Source organism: Marmota flaviventris, chromosome 1, assembly GCF_047511675.1.
Source record: "Marmota flaviventris isolate mMarFla1 chromosome 1, mMarFla1.hap1, whole genome shotgun sequence".
NCBI lineage: Eukaryota > Metazoa > Chordata > Mammalia > Rodentia > Sciuridae > Marmota > Marmota flaviventris.
The window spans coordinates 41,574,485-41,584,903 of NC_092498.1; positions in this window are offsets into that span (position 1 = coordinate 41,574,485).

A 10,419-nucleotide genomic window follows, 5' to 3' on the forward strand; every position below is an offset into this window, starting at 1 on the left:
GGAAAATTAAAATATTTACATGTTACAGTTGATACTTCTTCCGGATTTTTGATGGGCTCCCTTCATGCCGGAGAAAGAACTAAAGATGTTATAGCTCATTGCTTACAAAATTTTGCCACTATGGGCGTTCCTAAACAGTTAAAAACAGATAATGGTCCTGGCTATACCTCTACCTCTTTTAAACAATTTTGCTCATCATTTGGTATTACTCATATAACAGGAATCCCATACAATCCACAGGGACAAGGCATAGTTGAAAGAGCTCATCAAACTATTAAAACGTACTTATCAAAGCAAAAAGAGGGAATTGGAAAGGGGTATATATCCCCCAAAGATAAACTTAAAATAACGCTTTTTACTGTAAACTTTTTAAATTTGGATTCATCAGGACTTAGTTCTGCGGAAAGGCATATGTATCCAAAAAATGTACATAAGCCTAAGGTACTTTGGAAAGATATTCTAACAGGACAATGGAAAGGTCCTGACCCAGTGATTGTCTGGAGTCGGGGTTCTGTTTGTGTGTTTCCACAGGGAGAACAACAGCCGATTTGGATTCCAGAGAGATTAACCAAAACAATTTCTACAGGCCAAACAGAAGATGATTTGACTCAAATCCATAACAGCTCATATCCAGAGCTCCTGGCTATTCCTACATCTGTGACAGTAATTAACCAGGATGCTTTTTTCAATATCTATTTTATTATTGCCTTTTCCCACATCATAAAGTTCTATTTTATTTTTTGAGCTCATACAAACCTAGGTTAATGTTTTTCTGATCAGTTTTATTTTTTGACTGTGGAGTTTTTAAACATTGCAATGGAGATTTCACCTAGGTAAAGCTACAAGGCCTTTACTATTGTCTTATGTGTTGTACGTTTGTGTGCACTCTTGTGTTTTGTGTTGTATGTCTGTGTGTGCGTATGTCCATATTTCATATATGAGGAGTGCTCATGAAAAAATGGATCCGAATTTTTTTTTTATTCACGTGATTTAAATGGTTTAATTTAAATTAGGTAAACAGCTGTTAAGGATTGTTTTTAAAGGAGGTTAACAGATCTGTTTGTTTACTTTCACCTTTCCTTTTCATTATATTTAATAATTCTTTTCAGGATAATGTCTCTTTAGCATTGCCAGAATTCCTATCTTCATCCCAGTGCCGGTGAAGACTAAGATAAAACCAAACTACACCTTCTATGATAGCTATCACAGTAAACTGTATAAACTGATGCATCAATGAATATAACTCAACAAGTAATGCTCAATCAAGGAGTCGACTTACTTTGGGAGGAAACGGACATATTGATAGATTCCTCCGCTTTGAACTGCTTGCAGAACTTGCCTGGACTATGTATCACTTGTATACATTGTGAACTAACATTTGGTGCAGCAAATTGTGGTAGTGCTGGCATATCTTTGCTGATGGTGTCACCAGTGATGCAATTTTTCCAAAGGAGCCCGTCAATTGGCTTGGTGTCGTGGCATTTCTGTATCCTCCTCCCTTCTGCTAGTGATGGTCTAAAATTTGGGGGCCAACAGAGGTGAGGAAGAACCTCACCCCCCCCCCACTGGTGCATAGGCCTATCCACGAGTATGGCTATATGCTGGACCGGTAGTCAGTGACAGGTATGATCCAATTGCAGTGGTATCAACCTAAGACAGGAGGCTGACGCCTAGAGGTCAGTTTTTCCCATGACGGGTAAGAACCATATGTTGAATTGGACAACCTACCAGGCACGGTCCTTAAGCCACATTGCTTGTCGTTTAATTAATCAGAAGGGGGGAGATGCTGAGAGCCATTGCCAAGTAGGTATGACGCATGGCATGACCCAGGTCATTTGCAGTGACATTGCATGTAAGGTGACCTTGCTCAAGGACCAGGGTGGATCCAGGTTTAGGGTGTATCCTGCTGGGATTAGGGAGTATCCCGCTCCTTGGGTTTAGGGCAGTTCTAGGTTTAAGGTGTACCCTGCTGGGAATAGGGCATATCCTGCTGCCTCAGGTGTGCCTGCTCCTTGAGTTCCCGTTGAGTTCTCATGGGATTCAGAGAGTATTTGGGATTCAGAGCCCAGTGGAGTGGGTGGATTTTGCCCAGAACGTGTTTGTAGAGTGCTGGAGTGAGTTCGGGATTAAAGAATTGCTGTTTGAATCTACAAGGCTGTGAGTGGCTCGTGATTTTGTGCCCAGCCAGACTGCGGCATATTGTCATTCTATATCAACATATAAATATGTTTTAAATGCCACTGTATTACAGGGTGTTTATTTTTTGTCTGTTGTTTTGTTTTTAAGTGCTGGATATAGTGGGGGGAAAAACAAACAATACAGGTTTTTTTTTTTCTTTCTTTTTTTTTTTTTTTGGTACTAGTGATTGAACTCGGGGAAACTCAACCACTGATTTTATAGTACTGAACTGACATGCTGACATGCTAGTATGCTAGTAGGAGAAGCAGATGATGTGTAAAGTGTGATAGGAATGGGAAAACAAAGCATGCAAGGAGAAAGAGTAGTCAGGAGCACAAACTATAAATGTTTTGCTAATGCAAAGTATAAACATGGAAAAATGCACCAAATGTTAAGTGTGAATAATTTTTACAATATGAACACTTATGAATTCTGTAATATGAACACACTTATGTAACCTTCATCAAGGGCAAGAAGCAGAACTTTAGGAGAGCTGTAGTAGGCTCTCATGCCCTACTCTAGGCACTTCCCACCATGCACCTACTTACCCCAATGTTATTCAATTGTAAATAAATATACATTGGGAATTACTTAAAATTTCGTCTTTTTCACCTTTTACCTTGTATTGTACTTATCGGAGAAAGAACAGATAGTAACTGTAGTAATTACCCACTTGTCACTACAATTCAAGTGCAGAGTAACAGGTTGATGCTGAAAAAGATTTCTTCCACAGTATCAAACTCTTCTAGTACTCCCAATCCATTAATACACTATTCTTTGAGCTTTCAATTTATACAGTCTTTAAGCAAGAAGAAAAGCTTATTAAAATTAATTTTTCCCATAGGACTTATTCTGGATTTTCACACACATTACACAAGCGAAATGGCTTTTTAAAACTCGTGCTTTTTGTCATCCTAATTGTTTTACACATCTTGGCAACTTTTCACACCCTGCATAAAACAGGGGTTCATTAGGAGTCATTAAAAGAAAATATTTTTCTTGGAAATGCATTAGAGCATTTGCACATTATTTTATGCCATTTTCAGAAAAGAGATGTAAATTGTGACTAACCATGAAGCAAAAAAGGGTCACTTAACAATAATTCCGGGAACAGTCTTTCAGTGACAGCATTTCAGAAATGAGAACTTGATGGGATTTGGAAATTGAACCATTATTCCCTTATAATAAATGTTCAACATTATATTTTATTTGATTGTTTTTAGCTATTAAGTGATTAAGAAGTATTTTCATTTGTTTTTAAGTGTTAAAAGAAGAAAATAAGTATAAGAAAAATGTATAAATAACACCAAAATCGAAAGCAAAAATTGTACTCTTAGATTATTCATAGGAAATGGTTTCTTACAGAAAGAGTATACCTGTGAATAGAGTGAGAGCAAGGGAAGTCAAGGTAATTTAGCAGAAATATGCATTTAGATGTGAGTTGTTATCAGAGGAAGAAAAAGGATAGGAATGTATTTCAGTTTTATCTTTGTGAAAGTTTTATGAATGAGTATATCAGATCTTGCAGTTACTTTATGGAAGATCCAACAGTACCATTAGATCCTTAACAGCAACAACAAAATAATTAAATCATTGACTTTCAAATGAAGCTCAAATATGAAGAGTAAATGAAAAGCATTGCCTAGCTTTGTTGTTCAGAGTAACCTGTCTTGGAGACATACAATAAAACTGGTGCTTAATTCTTAAATCAGTTGTTGGAACCATATAGAGAAGTTTACAATTTGACCATCTCTATACCATTTTCACAGTAAGCTAGGCAATAAATCAGATCATCAAATTGATTGTTTGAGCCCCACACATAAGGGAAAATTTAATTTTAATAAGCTTTCTTCTTGCTTAAAGACTGTATAAATTGAAAGCTCAAAGAATAGTGTATTAATGGGTCAGGAATACTAAAAGAGTTTGATACTGTGGAAGAAATCTTTTTCAGCGTCAATCTGTTACTCTGCACTTGAATTGTAGTACTCATTTTGATCATATGCTGGGGATGGATCATCTGAGCCACTGTGATCAGGTTACCGTAATATCAATTACTCTGTGTGATTCCAGTCACGCAGGTCATTTTGAGACTTCACATTCAGTCTCCTCCCTGCTTTGGGTGGAGAGAGATGGTAGAGGTATATTATTTGCTTACATATCTATTCATTTATTTCAATGTTGTTTTTTTTTAAAGAATTTTATATTTACAGGTATGTTAAAAATATGGCGTCATATACCTTTCACCCAGCTTCCTCTATTATTGCCACTGTACATTACCGTGGTATATTCATAAAATAAAAAATTAACCTTGGTATAAAATTATTAACTAGAGATTTTATTCAGATAGTGTCCACTTTTCCTTTTTATTTATTTTTATTTTCTACTGTTTACTCCAGGTAACCACATTATCCCAGTCTTGATATTTTCTCAGTCTATTCTGTGATAATTGCTCTTTATTTTTTATGATCTTGTTACTTGTCAAGAGTAATGGTTAGTGTTTTGTAGAATGCCGCTCAATTTGGGTTCAACTGATCTTTTCTCATGATTGGACTGAGCGTGTAGGATTTGGGGATAGAATACCACAGAAGTAATGAGCTCTTCTCAATGTACCACTTGGAGTCAACACCTTCTGTTTCTATTCAACTTAATTTAATTTTCATGAAAATGTATTTTGATGATGTAGACTTTGGATATGTAAGTATAATAAAATGCTTGCCTTTTTTTAGTGTAAGAAATTAATTTTAAAAATTAGGAGTAAGGACAATTTTGTGGACTAACGAAGGCCTAAGAAATTCTGAAAACTATACTTAAGAGTGCCAGAGTTAATTTTATAATATTTAAATTGGACACACATATTGACTTCTTCTCCTGTTTCTTTTTCAACTTAAGAATAAATATCATCAACGACAATTTTATGTTGCCTACTACTTATTTATTATCCAAGTTTATTGAATATGCCCTCCAAGATAGTCTCTACAGGGGAAGAAAGACAATGATTAATTTAACATAACCTGATATAGCAAGTGGATCGTGTTCAAAGATTCGTTTATACTCCACTGCATTAGCTGAAAATATGCTTTGTTAAAATTTTTGTTTACAAATCAGCCTCAGATTTCACACAAGTTTTTAGGCAAGTAGATTTTGGACTTGCAGATTTCTTGGGTTCTAATTCTCTTCTAGCTGTCAAATCATGTTTCTTGCTATGTAGTTTCTTCCTCCAGCATTCTTGTTTTTTCCACATTTTTATTGGGGCTTCTATCATGATGGGATTTGTTGTTACATATTCATACATGCACTCAATATAACAATGCAATTTGGCCAGTGTCATTCCCCAGTATTTTCCCTTTACATCTCCTCCTTTTCCCTGGTCTCTTTCCTGTACTCTTCTGATCTCCCTTCAATTTTCATGAGAACACACCACCCCAACTTTTTTTTTTTCTTTTCTAGGGTTCATAACATTATGTTGAGTTAATATATACAACATCTTGGAACAACACTGCCTGGCCATAGTGAATTCTCAGTAAATATTAGCTACTATCATTATTCAAAGTTACAAGGCTTCATTAGTAAATAGTGTATCATATTTTATCATGGACAAATAAAGCACAGAACTATTTAAGGAGAAAGAAGCATTATATAAACAAAAGTACTCTTACATAGCCTGCCCAACTTGATTTTTAATACCATTCATTATGGGTATTTTTCTAGAATTCAAATTAAATGCTTAGTTTCCTATTTAAGACTGAATTTGTGTTTACTTTTAAAATACAATCTTCTTTCAGTTCTAATTTATTTCACTAACTTTCACATCATGTTTAGTTTTCAGATATTGGGTCCCTGGGCACCTAACATTTCCCCCATTAATATTGACTTAGATTCAAAAGCTGGTTTTGAAATTCTAAAGCATTTCATGTTTATTTTTTTACACCATTGCAGTCAAAACCACTTATTTAATACACGTAAGTAGTTTATTTAGTAACCTACTCTGCTAATAAAAATGAGAAATGAAACCATTGTAAATAAGCTCATTATGAGTTTGCAGAATGGAATATTAAACACTGTTTGCAAAGATGAAGGGTGACTATGCAATGATCTTTGTGTGGTCTGGTTTGCCTGTTTTGTCTTTTTATGTAGGATGGACTTCTAGGTATGACCATTCCTTGCATCTCTAAATCTGGGATTCCTAAAAGATGCACAGATCAACACAGCGATAAATTTATATTCCCATAAAAATCCAGTTTCCCTATCTCTTCCATGGAGAAATAATATCATTCTTCTATGATATTAACAGTCCTGATTAAACAGTGGGGTTTTTTCCATGTTCAGTATTACACCTGCAATCCCAGTAATCAGGAAGCCAAGACATTGGCTTCAAAACAGCCTCAGCAACTTAGCAGAACCTCAGCAAAACCTAGTAAGAAAGAAGGAAGAAAAATGATGAATAGTCAATCAAAACTGCATATTATGTTGACAAGTTTGATATATACTACTTAAACATATATTCATGTGACTATTATTTATGAGACACTGGTCTAGAATCTGGGTTTATAAATGTAATAGGGATAGTCTCTGCTTTTGTGAATTTACATTCTATTTGGTAAATGTGATTTTATTATATAAAAACAATAGTTGATATGTGCTATGAAGAAATTAAAAAACTGGAGGACATTGTTAAGAGAAGTGAGTCAGACAAATACTGCATGTCCTTACTCATTTGTGGAAGCTAAAAAAGTTGATGACATAGAAGAGTAGATTAGAGGTCACAGAGATTAGGGAAGGAAGTAGGAAAGGGAAAAATAAAGGGTGAATATTGGGCAGCAAAACAGAAAGGAGGAAGTGGTTGTAATGCTATATGGGGCACCCTAGGGCAATTGTAGTCTACTGTGTTTATTATGCATTTCAAAATATCTAGAAGACAAGAGTTCAAGTGCCCCCAACACATAGAAATGTTAATATTTGAAGAGATGCAAATGCTAATTACTCTTTTATCATTACATATTATATATGTGTATCAAATTACAACACTGTACCCCATAAATAAGTACAAACAACATACTAATTTAAAAAGAAATTAAAACAGTATATGAAGTAAGTTGTGTGTAAAATGCTCATCATAGAGAGGGTGGAGAGGAAAGGCCTGTTTGAGGTGATATCCTTGAGCTGACACTGGAATGTTGAGGTGAAGAACTGAAGAAGGAATGCTTCAGTCAAAGAAAATAACAATTGCCTGGTCCTGGAGAAAAGCTTGGCCTTGTCAAGTAAGATAAGAAGCCTGGCTCCCCTGGAGCATCTTAAGAGAGACAGGGGGTGAGGATGGAGAAGTCATCAGGAGCAGTTCTTGTAAAGATTCCCAAGTCAGAGAGAAGAGTTTGGATTTTATTGTGGTTAACCTGGGCAGCTTCCGGGCATTATATGGAACTGTGTCAGATGGATACTTCCAAAACACACCCAAATGGGTGGAGGGTGGGGTTGGATCTGAGGTCAGAAATTCAAGAGATATCAGAGGAAGGTGAACTCTCATTATTTCACCTCAAATGTATTTCTCAAATTTGATCTCCAGAACCATGGGGTTAAAGGAAATTCTCTGAAATATGCAAATGATTCAAAATATCTTCTCTGTAGTTTGGATCTTGACCATCCCTCAAAGTCTCATGTGATAAAGGTTTGACCCCAAAGTGGCTCTACCAGAAGATTATGGAAACTTTCAGAGGTGGGGCCTAGTGAACAGTCCGCAGGTCACTGAGGGTGTGACCTTGGAGAGAACTGTGAAACCTGGTGTCTTCTGGGTGGTGGTGTTTTTGTTTTCTTCCTCTTCTTTTTGGCTTCCTGACCATGAGGTAAGTGGTTTTGTTCTGCCAGTGTTATGGTTTGAACCTGGAGTGTCCCCCAAAATCTCATGGGAACTTTGGGGAAAGGATTGGATCCTGATGGATCTGTCCTCATCAGTGGATTAATTCATCCATGGCTGAGTACACTACTGGGAGGTGGGACCTAGCTAGAGGAAGTAAGTTCCCAGGGGCACACCTTAGGGAAACCTCTGCCTTCTGTGTCCACCCTTCTCCCCCAACACCACCACCACCACCACTTTCCTTGGGCTGAGCTAGTTTCCTGTGTCACACCCTTCCACCATGATGTTCTGCCTCACCTCAGGCCCACAGCAATGGAGCCAGCCAACCATGGGCTGAAACCTCTGAAATCATGAGCCAAAATAAATCTTTCCTCTGTTATGTTGTCTGTGTCAGGTATGCAGCCATGCATACCCACTCTGATATGTTTTCTTGCCATAGGACAAAGAAACTGGGCCAACATTTCATGCACTGTAACGTCTAAAACAGAGCCAAAATAAACCTTTTGACTTTATAAGCTGATTATCTCAGGTATTTGCTACAGTAACAAAAATACGGTTAATAACTTTCCTACACTGAATCACAGAAAAATAGACGTATTTTTCACATGCAGCTCTTGTACAAAACAGGTTATTTTCTAATTTTAGAGGAACCACACCATTAACTTGAAAATATAATTTTACAACTCTACAATGTAGAAGTTGGGCTTTATTGCAGAAATACTGAGGCAGTCAAAACATCCAGATTGGCTGGGAAGCATTCTAAATGAGTAGCTTGGTCCTGGGTGTCTCACAAGTCAAAAGTAACTGCTATTCAGTCAACAGTCTCAACTGTCAACTCCATCTTCCTCCTGCATAAAAATAAACATTTTTCCACAATAAAGACTTTTATGAAAGCAATAAAACAACTCAAGGAAGCATTGTTATCATGAGCTAATCATACCCTTGGGGAATTAGAGACACTTAGCTGCACCCAGTGGCTCATAGCACCTGAGGGCTGTGATTATCTCCTGATAACCTTCCAGTCTGTCAGGCTTTGTTGGTTAATTAGATAATATTCAGCTTGGTTATACTGCATCTGAAGAGCTTTTTGGAAGTTGCATGAGCAAGCAGAGTTTATAAAACACATATGCATACCCACACATGTGATATCAGCACAAATTTCATACTTAGCACTTTCTACATATGAACTCACATTTTAATAAATGGAAAAAAAAATAGAGTCTGAGAACTAAACCTTGAGTCTCTGCTTTCACAACAAGTAATTATGATGAATTCAATCCAGGAAAACTTTAAGAGAAACTGACAAAACTTACATAAGGTAGCTTTATTTCTAATCAATAAATGGTTTTGACACTTCAATCTTCCTTTTAACATTCAACCTTTCACAGTTTAAAAAGAATTAGGGCAGAATAATAAACATTATTGTTAATAATAAACCCAGGGACAAACATAGACATTACTTTGGAAAATTTTGTTGTAATAAAGCTTGTATTAAGATAGAAAAACTTAGGAATGAACTTGAAAATTGATTGCTATTTGGTAGTTCAAAATTTTAATTAGTTTAAATATTTAAATAAATTACTTCCTTCTTTATTATGTTTTAAACAAAGGGTACTATGCAAAAAAAAATTTACTCACCCATACAATGAGTATAAAGTTTAATGAATATAGAAATATAGTATTACACTAAAATGAGTTAATATCTTACAAAGGTATCATATAACTGAAAATATGTCATAGCACTATCACATTTCACAACTACAAAAAATTAACAAAAATGATTCAAATGTTTTTAATTGCTTTCTTATTATAATTAAATATAAAAAATAGATAGACCTGGAAAATAATAATTCCTGATAGAGTTTAAATTTTGAAAGCTAACAAGGGACTGGAAGGGAAGGATTTGAAGTTTAGGATAAGTGTCTAACTATGAATAAAAGGAAGAAAAATTGAAGTAATTTTCTGAGAGAGATTCAGTGTTTTTTCCTCTTCATTGTCAAAATGCCAACAAACAAAGCAAGATTTATTGAGATATCATTACATATATTCAAACACACACACACACACACACACACACACACACTTAGGTCCCAAGAAGTTCTCACTCAGCAAATTTGAGGAGGGAATTTGTTTCCAAGTCACACATGTGACACATATGATCAACTCTACTTGGAAAACATTTGTATATTGATAGTGAAATATGAAAAGCCAAATTATCTCAACCAGAGAAAGGGTAGAAGAGAAAAATACAATTTTATTGTTAAATAAGAATTAAATCAGCATACCATGTCCTTCATAGTTAACCCCTAGGAGATGGCAAAGAAAAAAGCAATCTTACTCTCAAATAGCCAAACAGACACAACCCATTGCATACATGTTCTCAAAGTAAGCAA